General features: G+C 41.7%; 1 protein-coding gene across 1 annotated transcript in view; it reads right to left on the bottom strand.

Annotated features, from left to right (window-relative positions):
• LOC309505079 (uncharacterized protein) overlaps positions 1-12,401 on the bottom strand; it is a 612,572-nt gene that overhangs the window by 196,990 nt on the left and 403,181 nt on the right. The gene's annotated exons all lie outside the window — the stretch shown is intronic.

Raw genomic sequence — 12,401 nt, 5'->3', positions numbered from 1 at the left:
AAAAAAAAAAAAAATCAGCTTGCCCATTTATTTGTAATTTTACTGATAATGGCAGTAATTCTGAATTTAATATCTTTGTTACTGTGAAGATGTTTCATTCAAAAGGAATCGATAAAACAAAACTCTTTAATAATTATGTGGCCAAGACACAAACTGAAAAGATATATTGAAGCTCTACAACTATGATGTCACAGAGACATTCTATAGAACTCTCCTGAGCAAAAGTCCCACAAAGACACAATCCTGAGGAGACTTTAATCAGAGTTTGAGGAGAGAAGACTGAATACATTTACAGTCCTGAGAGAACATGGAGAACATAAGAGCAACAGCCTTTGACGTGTTTGATGAAGCACGTTTACTGGGCGAACACACTGACTTGATCATCAAGTCAAATGACAGAGAATTTCAAGTGCACAAGATCATCATGTGTGGCTGCAGCTCCTACTTTAGGTGAGAAGAAGCATTTGAACTGCAATTGTGTGCAAATTACCTAGAAATGATTATAATTATATACATCATTTCCACTGCCAACATTATACGGTTGAAACTGCCTAAGTCCAAATATATAAATGCATGAAAATGAATGAGTGTATTGCCAGAAAAAAGAATGTAACTATGATATTCTTGAAATTTTATTCTGGAAGTGGCTATGAATGAAGTTTTACCCAGCATTTCAAATTTAATATAGGAAACTGCATTGGCATCTGCAAGTTGACAGAGGACTTTTCCTCCTGCTCAAAGCTCCACTGTAAAGCACAGCACTACATCCTGCAGCACTTTGAGGAGGTTCTGCACGTACCTGAGGAGTTCCTGGAGCTCTTCCTGGAACAGCTGGAGGCAGACATGGGGACTTGTGACTTGGTGACTTGGACTCGAGTCGCTATTTTTATGACTTGTGACTTGACTTGACAAAAAATAAAATACTTGAGACTTGACTCGGACTTGGAAGTTAAAGACTCGGGACTTGACATGACTTGAGACACGATGACTTGAATGACTTGAGTGTTAATCACATCATGTTTTCAGTTTGAATATAAAATATAGAAATTATTTTTAAAAATCAAGTTGATTACCCAGCTGGAGCGCAGGCTGAGAATAGCGTTGTCATGACTGGATCATGAAACTATCATCAGTCATGCCCTCTCGTACCTTACGCACACCACGCCCACTTAGATCAGATATCACATCAACATGTCAGCCGGAGGGGTACCGAGGGTCATCGCTTTCGGCTTCAAGAATTGTTCACAAGATGGCAAAAGACGAGCAGCGCTTTGCAAGACATGCAACATTAACAGCCATTCTGCCCAGTAAGTGCTTGTCAATTTGTTAATGTTATCTGGTTAGTTGGTAGTTAGCTAATGTAATAATAGCTAAAGTAGCCATAAGGTTTTATCAGCGATTTCAGGCCCAAAAAAGGCCCAAATATAAATGATCACATTCATCTAATCTTTCCTAACGATGAGTGAGTGTGTGTGTGTGTGTGTGTGTGTGTGTGTGTGTGTGTGTGTGTGTGTGTGTGTGTGTGTGTGTGTGAGAGAGAGAGAGTGTGTGAGAGTGAGTGTGTGTGAGAGAGAGGAGAAATGTAACAAAGTTTAATGTTGTAAGTAAACTGTGTTTGAGAGAGAGAGAGAGAGGGAGGTGTTCAGAGAGGAGTCTGTTGGATGTTAAGCTGTTATTTGTTTTATGGACTCAATGTTGACAATTTAAAACATTTCAAACACTGTTGGCAGAAGTGAAAAATAAATAATTTTCACTTCTGAGTGCAAACGAAGGGAGACATTTCCCTTCGTTTGCGCCCTTCGTTTACACGCAAATGGAGAATTCGCCTCTGAAACCGATTCTTTCTAAAAACTCCGGCCAGAGTGGAGATTTTGAAAATCTTCGTTTGCATGTAAACTGAGACAAACGGATGTTTAGGCAGCCAACGTCACAGTATGCGCCAGAGCTCGCACCTACGCCAAAAGTGCGACCTATGTTTACATTTTCATTTGGCTTTGGTGATCATGGAAGCGTTCAGAGTAGCAGTCACATTTATGTTGGTGCAAACTCTTTTCGTGTGTTTGCATTTGCAAATACAGCTGCTCCATTATGTCGAGGAGCAGAGACGAATGAGTGCTCGGAGGTCAGCAATTTTGCAACAACTTCTCCTCCCTCCAACACGAAGAACCAGTCCGCGTCACCGCCAGCGTCGCCGGTTTTGGGTCCGACCTGGGCGAACTGCTGTCTGGTGGGAGAACTTTGAAAATGAAGATGTTGTCCCGGATGAGTGGCGTGAAAATTGTAGGATGTCAAGGTCATCGCTGCTGTCACTCTCCGAATTGCTGCGTCCCTACATCGAGGCTGAGACGACCGTCATGCGGTTCCCTGTCGCCTGCACCTTGTATTACCTGTCCGACGAGGGTAGACTGCGCAAGACAGCCAACGTTATGCCAACATAAATGTGTGTTGGCAGTGTGTGTACACAACCACCCTATAATGATAAAAATCCACCCAGTGCTTTTTTTTATAATCCCAATAAATCATAAGCACTGTCTCAGAACAAGCCGTTCTCAGATTCGCGGCAATGTGACGTCACTTTGCACAGGCCCCTCCCACGGCTGTTGATTGACACTGCAGTTTGAGCATAGACCCGCCCTGAGGGAGTGGGACACAGTCCGCCATTGTTTCGACGCTTGAGCAGCTGTAGACTAGCCTGACTACGTCAGACTTCGTACTTCCGCTCAATTTCAGTTCGCTTCTGTACTCAGTCTGAGATAGCGACCTATCTCTCAGTTTTCCTCCGGCCTCAAAACAGCCGGCCAATCAACGAACAGAGGGCGGGCTGAGAGCCGTGACGTAGACGCTGATTGTACCGTGGATGCGGAGATTTACTTCACATAATCTGCAAAAGTCGTTCACAGCCATGTTCACTCCGGTATTTCGCTCGATGGTTTTGTTTTCACATCATACATGTGTTTACAGTGGAAGTTCGATGCGGCTGAGCCAGCGCATAACACACGTCATAACCAAACGTTATGTGATTGGCTTACGGGTAACCAATGATTTAAAACTTCAGACAAGCGCCGTCATGTGTCACTTTCACTTTCACTTTATTAAAGGCACACTATGCAGCTTTCCGTTTTTCTCAAACAGTGACCCCTAGAGTCGCTGTGGAGTACTTGTATTTAATATTACTGTCGCCACTCGCGCAGAGCCGTCTCTGCACTCACGGCCTGATCCCTTCCGCCCTCTATACCGGTACCTGTTCAGTAGGATGGAGGCTGTAATGAGTGGAAATAAGGTGTGGCCCCTTTAAGAGCTGCGCGCGCCCTGTTGAACTGTCGGCAGTCTGTATTGTATGTGCACCTCGAACACCCCCATGTATGCGGGTTATTTCAGTTTGATGCTCATTCTTATCTTACTTTTGTTGATCAAGTAAAGCTGTGGACGGTAGAATGGGTGACAAACAGTTACACGAGTTCGATTGGGGAATAAAGTGCAAGTTGTGAGATGCCAATCGCCTCCGTGAGTCTGTCTGGCCTCTGTAATAACTTCATCTGTGAGCTATCCCTATTTCTCCTCCTGACACAACGCGTTACAAAGCGTCGGACATCAAACAGGCACAGATAAGCTCTGAAGATGTCTACTAGTCCATCAACAACAACGATATTTACTCGAGTCTGACTCCTTGCTCGGTCAGTCTGCCGTTTCCTCTTTCTTTGGTCCTCCGACAAACCTTTCCTAGCTTTCTGCTTCTTTTTTACCGGTTCAGCCATGACGAAAGTGTGAAGAACTCAGTATCTAACGTTACCTTTTTCTACGTGTACGTGTGCACTGTGCAGTGCCATAAAGCAATTCGTTACAACGCGAGACCTGATATCAAGCGATACACGCCCGCCGGCCCAAAGTTGCAAGGGTGGTTTTTCGGCTCACAGGCGCTTGGGGAGTGCGAGACGACCACCATTCAACCCGAAATAAGTCATATAACTATTCCAATGACTCCGAAGCTGTTCGGATAAGACTTAAATGCTCACATCTTATACTGTTTTTATTTAGCTGCTCTTACAGTGATTTTCTGGAGTAAAACTAACGCTTCATCTTTTGTGTGATGTACAATAAACTTAATCGAACTCATCAGTATATCTTGGTCATCATTCGGACGAGGTCTGCTACAGCAGGCTTGTATTAATAGTGGATAAAAGCAGATGACAAATAAGTTATAACCATAATTAAGCTAAACTATACCTGTTCAATCTCCATACAGTATATATTCTCTGGCTCTGTGGGCATTATTGTCCGACTCCGAGTCGAAATGAACACCACTAATGAGAGTTTCTGTTTTGATATTATCAGATGAGATTGTCCTGGCTCTGAGCGCGAGCTCGTAAGGCTCCACCCTTTGGGCGGCAGCAGCAGCTCATTTGCATTTAAAGGGATACACACTAAAACGGTGTGTTTTTCTGAGCCCCCAAAAAATGACAATTTAAACATGCTGTAAAAAAAAATATCTGTTGGGTATTTTGAGCTAAAACTTCACATACATACTCTGGGGACATCAGAGACTTATTTTTTGTGAAAAGGGTCATAATAGGTGCCCTGTAAGCATAAATACTGTTAACAGGGTTCCCACTCTAAACCAAATGTCAAATTCCCTGACCTTTCCCTGACTTTCACTGACTAAAAAGATGAATTTCCATGACCTAAGATGAACGGCAAAACAGGCCGCTGTTTTGCGGAGCACCGAGCAGACAAAAAACAGCCACAGACAGTGTTTTAAATCCAACCAATTTCAAACTTTATTTACCATTATAATCCTAATTGTATACTAGGTCTAAAGTTAGTGCGGCTTAATACACAATATTATACTACACCACGACTAGAATACCGCCTTTTCACATGACAAACGATCCCTCTCGCAAAGTCATTCCAAAAACCATGGCAATGGATGTTGGTAGGTTTACATATATCCCAGAATATTCCTTTTTTGAATTGCCTGAAAAACCACCTCATGAGAGCGTAAAAACGTTTTTGCGATAAACGGGAGTTTTCGCGAAATTGACGTGTTTCCATTGTGCGTATTTTCAATTCGCAATTTCAATTTGCGCAATTTGAAGGGTAATGGAAACGCGGCTTGTGTCTCACACTGCCGTCACTGCTGGGGGTGGGAGCGGCTTCATTAGCTGATTGCCGTTCTCTTGGAGCTATATGGGGAGGCTACCCTGGTAATCCAGAGTTCTCGCGAGAGCACACGTTGAATTTGCTCAGCGAGTTACTCTGGTGTCGAGTAATGATGCTCATTAAATATGCCTCTCGATCTGAGCTGCACCAATCACATCGGGTTACCTGATATAGGCGGGCCAGAGGCGAGCTAAACAGATGACGACAGCGCTGTTACTTCGAAGTCATTAGTAAACATTGCAAGATGGCTATGGATGAACACCATTTGTTTGAAACGGCTTTGGCCGCTACAATGAAAGAATTAGACTTTTTCTCTAAAAGAGGAACAGCGTTTTTGCTTTTTTACCGACTGGATACAGTAAGAGTCTAATCTACCAGTTAGCTCCACTGGTAGCTAAGCGATAACTTGTTGTGATTGGTCGTAGTGTTATCAAATTGCGTGCAGTGAGATTTTCAAATGTATGCTTGGTGCCGCCCCTCAAGCTTGCCGATTTTCATTAGTCGACGCCAGACCATTAATCTTTTAGATTTAGGTCTGGATTTCCAGGCTATGGGGAGGCTGCAGTAGAGCAGTGATGGGCACTTGGGCCGAAGATGATGCTCCTGTCGGCTATTTACGAGTAGCATGCTTCTTGCTGTTTGCGTGGCTGCGAAGTGCACCCTCACCCATATTTGATAGCTCAATAGTAGTTTTACAAACTTTACATTTAGCTTTTCTGTCGTCTACTTTTAACACCCAGGGCCCTATTTTAACGATCTGAAACGCAAGTGTCAAGCGCAAAGCGCAAGTAACTTTGTGGGCGGGTCTATCTATCTATCTATCTATCTATCGTAATAATGTATGATTTGCAAAAATGAAAACTGCTGCTTCTGTGTAGATGAGAGAATCAAAGTGCGTGTTGTGCACACACTACATTGATTATGGCCAAGCTTGCGCCCTAAAAATAGCATATGAATAACATGCGCAACGCGCCACTGACTTTAAACAGTTTTTTCCTGGTTAGTGGCGCAATTGTTTTCTAAACCTGCAAAATAGCATGAGGGAACGTTTGCGCCGGAACACGCCTCCTCTTTGCGCTGAACCGCCCCCCGGGAGCGCAAGTGTATTTCCTAACTTACCGACGTGCGTCTGAGGAGGGAAAAGTCCGCTTTGTGCGGGTGCAAAATAGGAATGATACATGTGTCGGTGTACAAAGTCACTTTGTGCGGGTGCAAAATAGGAATGATACATGTGTCGGTGTACAAAGTCAATTGCGCTGGGTGCAAGATAGGGCCCCCAGTCTTTAAATTGTTCATTTTGTAGCCAAAGCTCTTGAAATTTACATTTTCCTGGCATGTTTGCCTTAGTCGAATGCAGTCACCTGTACCTGTTAACTAAGTGATTTCCAATTGAGCGGGAAGGGAATAAATATGGTGCTCAAAATAGCCTAAGCACAACAATACAGAAAGATGTGTGAAACAGCGCGATAAAAAAATCGGTATAGAAAAATTACATTTTGATAAATGGAAACTAAAATTTAAAGCAACAAACTAAATTCCCTGATATTCCATGACTTGGACAAAAAATATATAAAATTCCCTGACTTTCAATGTCTGGAATAGACCTTTTAAAATTCCATGACATTCCAGAAATTCCATGACCCGTGGGAACCCTGATGTCTCTTTAAATGATAATGAGCAACTGCTCACCCATGAGGGGTGTCCACCATAGACAGTATAAGAAGTGGACAGAGCCATCTCATTGGAACTCAATTGAGACAAGTGAAGCCCATTTTTAGCGATTTTTTTGGACTTCCGTTCCTGACGCACAGACTCAAACCGAGCTTGACGACGTAGATGTGACGTGAGCAACCCGTCTGTCTTCTAGTGGCTGTGGCATGAGAAATCTGAATCATTCCCTTCCGAATCTTGCAGAGACGGAGAGCGTGAGTAGGAGGTATCCACGAGCTAGGAGCAGGAGAAACTTTTGCTAGGTATTCTGATTCATTATTTTGTCATTTTGCCTCCATGTCCTCCCGATTGCCCGCGAGCTTCTCCTCCTGTCCATACGGTAATCTCTCTACTGTGCGACAGAGAGTCGCGTGGTTATGACGCAATCTTTAGCCTACTTTTACAAAAACTGCTTCTACGAGGCCATAACATAAGCTACAAGGTAATGGAGCATTTTATACATTGTTGTGTTTCTTTAGAAATAAATAATGGACAAATGGAGTCTTTAAATGCCTCAGATGTGAAGTTATTCGCTGTCAAAGTGACGCCAAAATGAATGGGAGTCAATGGGATGCTAACAGCAGGTGAAGTTCTGCTACAAGATGGTGGTACGCGGCCGGCTTCAACTTCCGGTCGACTTCCTTCCCGCTTGGTGTCCACACAAGACATTTTTAAGTGTTGCCTTGGGCCCAGTTTACACGTACATGGTTATTTTGAAAAACGGAGACGTTTCCCTTCGTTTGCGCCCTTCGTTTACACGCAAACGGAGAATTCGCCTCTGAAACCGATTCTTTCTAAAAACTCCGGCCAGAGTGGAGATTTTGAAAATCTTCGTTTGCATGTAAACTGAGACAAACGGATGTTTAGGCAGCCAACGTCACAGTGTGCCAGAGCTCGCACCTACGCCAAAAGTGCGACCTATGTTTACATTTTCATTTGGCTTTGGTGATCATGGAAGCGTTCAGAGTAGCAGTCACATTTATGTTGGTGCAAACTCTTTTCATGTGTTTGCATTTGCAAATACAGCTGCTCCATTATGTCGAGGAGCAGAGACGAATGAGTGCTCGGAGGTCAGCAATTTTGCAACAACTTCTCCTCCCTCCAACACAAAAGAACCAGTCCGCGTCACCGCCAGCGTCGCCGGTTTTGGGTCCGACCTGGGCGAACTGCTGTCTGGTGGGAGAACTTCGAAAATGAAGTGGTTGTCCCGGATGAGTGGCATGAAAATTTTAGGATGTCAAGGTCATCGCTGCTGTCACTCTCCGAATTGCTGCGTCCCTACATCGAGGCTGAGACGACCGTCATGCGGTTCCCTGTCGCCTGCACCTTGTATTACCTGTCCGACGAGGGTAGACTGCGCAAGACAGCCAACGTTATGCCAACATAAATGTGTGTTGGCAGTGTGTGTACACAACCACCCTATAATGATAAAAATCTACCCAGTGCTTTTTTTATAATCCCAATAAATCATAAGCACTGTCTCAGAACAAGCCGTTCTCAGATTCGCGGCAATGTGACGTCACTTTGCACAGGCCCCTCCCACGACTGTTGATTGACACTGTGATGGAAAAATTCATTATTACTTATATTCATCGTTTCCAAACTGTTAATTTCATTTAGTCATGTGTTTTCTGTGAGGGTCTCTTACAGCTGAAGGGACATGAAGGAACAAACACAATAACGTCAGATGGGCCAGGAAGATAACGGTATAATAATAGGGTCCCAGGCCCCCCTCCTGAGGGAAGCAGGAGGTCATTTAGATTGTAGATGAAGGCCTTTTGACTTCTCAGGGACAAAGAACAGCATGTGTTCTGGGGGGGGGGGACCAGTCCATACCAGCTTGAGATATAAGATGTCTTTAAGGAAATTTACAGAAACTGGGAAAGGAGGAGTCAAGAATGTCAGAAACCTGTATAAAATGTCTATGTTTCATTGAGTCCACTAGGTCATTCTGTTTCACATCTGGGTGGCTGCGGATGTGAAAAGAATCCTCAAAGAATAAACCTTTTCTCTTTAAAACAATCTTTGCCTCTTGAAAGTTTCTTACACCTTTTGATGCTGTTTTTATTAATCTCTGAAAATTGCTTTTACAAGTTGGTGTCAGAAGTGTCGGATCTCGTGCGGACTCTTCTTCTCCTGGTCCTGAGAACGGATTTGACGGAAGTGCAACCCGGCAGCATCAGGCGGCCGTCTCATACCTCGACGGTTGAGAGAGAGCCAATACCCGCATTCAGGACCAGTTGAAGAAATCCCACAAAGATCAAAAAGAATCCGTGGCAATTACAGAAAACAGAAAAGCATCTCTGGGTAAGAAACGGCAGAATTGTTTTATTGATGTTAAGTGTAATTTGATAATTGTGAGTGAACGTGAACCATTTTGGCTGAGTTTTGCTTTGGTACGAGCGAGAGGTGATTCAGATAATCACAATTGTTTGGGGAAGAAATTGAAGAAGCTTCGGATCGGTTTCTACCACACTTAGCTCGGTGGTGGACGGGAGTGCCACAGGTGGACGGGAGTGCCACAGGTGATTCAGATAATCACAGGTGATTCAGATAATCACAATTGCTGATTAGTTAGTTTTACTCAAAATCTCTGTAACCTGAGAAAAAATTTTTTTTTACAAGTGGACGGAAGAGCCACATCAAATCAGAATTAATAGAGCGCTAGAAAGTGCTTAGGCCTATAGGAAGATTTTGAGTAAAACGTAATTACAGAAACCCGACCGATTTTGGGTGACGAAAAAAGATCGGATCTGTCGAAGACGTTTGACAAGATATTGTAAGACACGTGTCGAAGTTGTGAAATCCAGAAGGGAGATTCAGCCAAAATGGGGTCATCTAACAGTAAAGTAGACCATTTTTACACACCGGTTTTCTGTAAAATGGAAAAATTACGGCCAGAAATGCATGCAAGAAATTGGGAAACGGATGATTGTTAAGCAAAGGGGAAGTGAAAATATTTTTACTAACAAACGCACACACGACGCACACACAAACACATACACTGATTTTCTTTCTGCTATCTGCAATGAAGAAACTGCTTGCAAATCTTTTTGTGTGTCTGATGAAACTTTGAGCAAAGCTATGACTGATGATTTGAGCAGTGTTGTAAATGATGAGCGTATGAGATTGTGCAAAAGTACAGGGTTTTTCTGAAGTGCCAATTTATCCGTTACTAGTCAAAGAGTTGTTGTAGTTTGTTCATGAGTGTAAAAATTAGGGCTGTCCCCGACTATGGATTTTCATAGTCGAATCAGAATCGTCAAGTCTTGCCTATAGTCGACTAATAGTCGAATCATGTGTATGGGGGCGGGGCTTTAAAGTTTCAAAGCCTCGATGTACAGAAAATCACACAAAGATATAGAAGAAAATGTATAAAAACATTTTTGATCAATAAAACTAAGAAATAACATAAATAACTCCAGAAAGGCCACACTGCAGATTTGCATTTCACATGCAAATCAAATTAAATCGGCTAAATTACCTGTGCGAGCAGGCCAGCCTACAGCACAACATCGATGCACCGAAAAAATAAACAATTAATTTACTAAATTAAATTAGAACAGAATATACCTTTCTAATAAATAAAAATACAAAACGAAATAAATCAGAATCAAGTCACAGGATGAGGAGCAAATGTGTGCAAAATGCCTAAAGTGCAGGGGAACATATATTCAAAACACAAGCCACAAATAGTTAGATTAGATAACCCTGACAGATTAATAAATAAAATTAAAATAAAGAAATTATTAAAATAACGATAGTAGCCAGAATTTTCAACTTTGTCTTTTTAACTGCAGAAACAACAATACATGCTAAGCAGTCTTTTTAGCTAAAAATGTTCACAGCATCCAAAAATAAAATTAGAACCGGCTGAAAAGTTTTGAAATCACTTGTACCTGATCGAGAGAACAAATCCTGAACGTCTTTCACTCTGTCTGTCCGTTGGAGTCTTTTCAAATTGTGCGCGCGGATAAAATACATTCTAACGTGAAACCCAGTCTATGCGTGAAACATGTTAACGTTGGCCGGCAGAAGTGTGATCATGGTTTTCCTGATGCTAAATCCAGCCTTGGAGAATATCCTTTCTAATCGTGTACATCCACACTTTAGATTTTCTTATCCCAGACATTGTTAAAGATTTAAATCCTTGCCGCGAAGACGCTCCTCTGTCGGTCACGGATTGAAAGTGAAACTTAAATCTGTCACGGGGTGTTTGGATTTATTCACGCACGTTAAAAAATTATATTAAAAGCTTCTTTCTTTGCACATTTTTATATAGGCCTACAGCATTATCATAATAGGCTGAATATTAACGTATTTACATAAAAGCTAGTTGTATGTGAAATCAGACATTGAGCACCCTCATATAGCCAAAGTGGCATGATCCTCGTTTCATAACACCTCTGCGAAGATTCGACCGTGAGATCGGTAGTCGAATCAGGCATCGAAGCATCGAATCTTCGACTATTCGGGGTCACCCCTAGTAAAAATGTGAACAAACAGTGAATTTTTGGATGGAAAAGAAGCAGATAAAAGAGAACAGAGTCGATAGGAGAAGGAACTGGCATGTAGGGAAGAGAGAATGTTTTTTCTGATGGAAAATACAAACAGTGAATTGTTGGATTGAACAGATACGGAAGGAACTGGCATGTAGGGGAAGATAAAAATCATATTTATGAACGCCTGATTAAGTCAAATTAAGTTGAAATGATATGAAAAGTGAGTTTTAGATAAAAATAAGGCATTGAGTATGATTAACAGGGATTAACATGATATAAAGATAAGGAATGTTTCATTAAGCAGAACGGGAAAAAATTCTATATTTTAGAGATAAAATAATTATTGAAATGATGTTTATTTTGACAACCATTGTCTTTTGAACCTAAAGGGTCCAGCTATGCTGGGAGTATAGCAACAGCGCTTGCTTGTTCAACCCAGCTTCTGGATGTTAATATGTACGTGATTTGTAATCAGTGTTGTTGATGATAACACAATTAGATAGATGTAAAGACAGCTATGTCCGAAGATTTGGGAAATCAATAATGTACAAAGTCAGATATTTTGTTGAAATTAAGTCATTGAAAGACAAGGACATTGTCTGTTTTATAAAGGAAATTATGGGTTGGAGATAATTTCCCCAGACACATGTGACTAAAGTTAATCAGAAACTTTGTGAAACCCGCTTAGAATATTTTGATTTTCCATGTTGCTTATGAAAATTAATGTTCTGCCAATAATAATGATGTGGATGTGCTTTATTGTATTAATGTTATGAAAACAAGGTTATTTAAGAATAGATTGCCATATTTTTATAACAAGAGTTGAAGGTGCAAACGGCTAGGATAGCTGTCTGTGTAATTTAGAGACTGAGAACAAGATTTGAGGAATCTTGTGATTTCTGTGGAACAGTAGAGATAAGTGGAACTGAATAATGATACTATTAAGTTGAATCTGCATACTAACCATTTGAATAAGCTATCAAACCAGTGTTAATGAAATTAATGACATGCTAAATTTCTTTATACTGTATG

Source organism: Leuciscus leuciscus, assembly GCF_965113295.1.
Source record: "Leuciscus leuciscus genome assembly, chromosome: 8".
NCBI classification, from domain to species: domain Eukaryota; kingdom Metazoa; phylum Chordata; class Actinopteri; order Cypriniformes; family Leuciscidae; genus Leuciscus; species Leuciscus leuciscus.
This window is presented reverse-complemented; position numbering and strand designations above follow the sequence as displayed.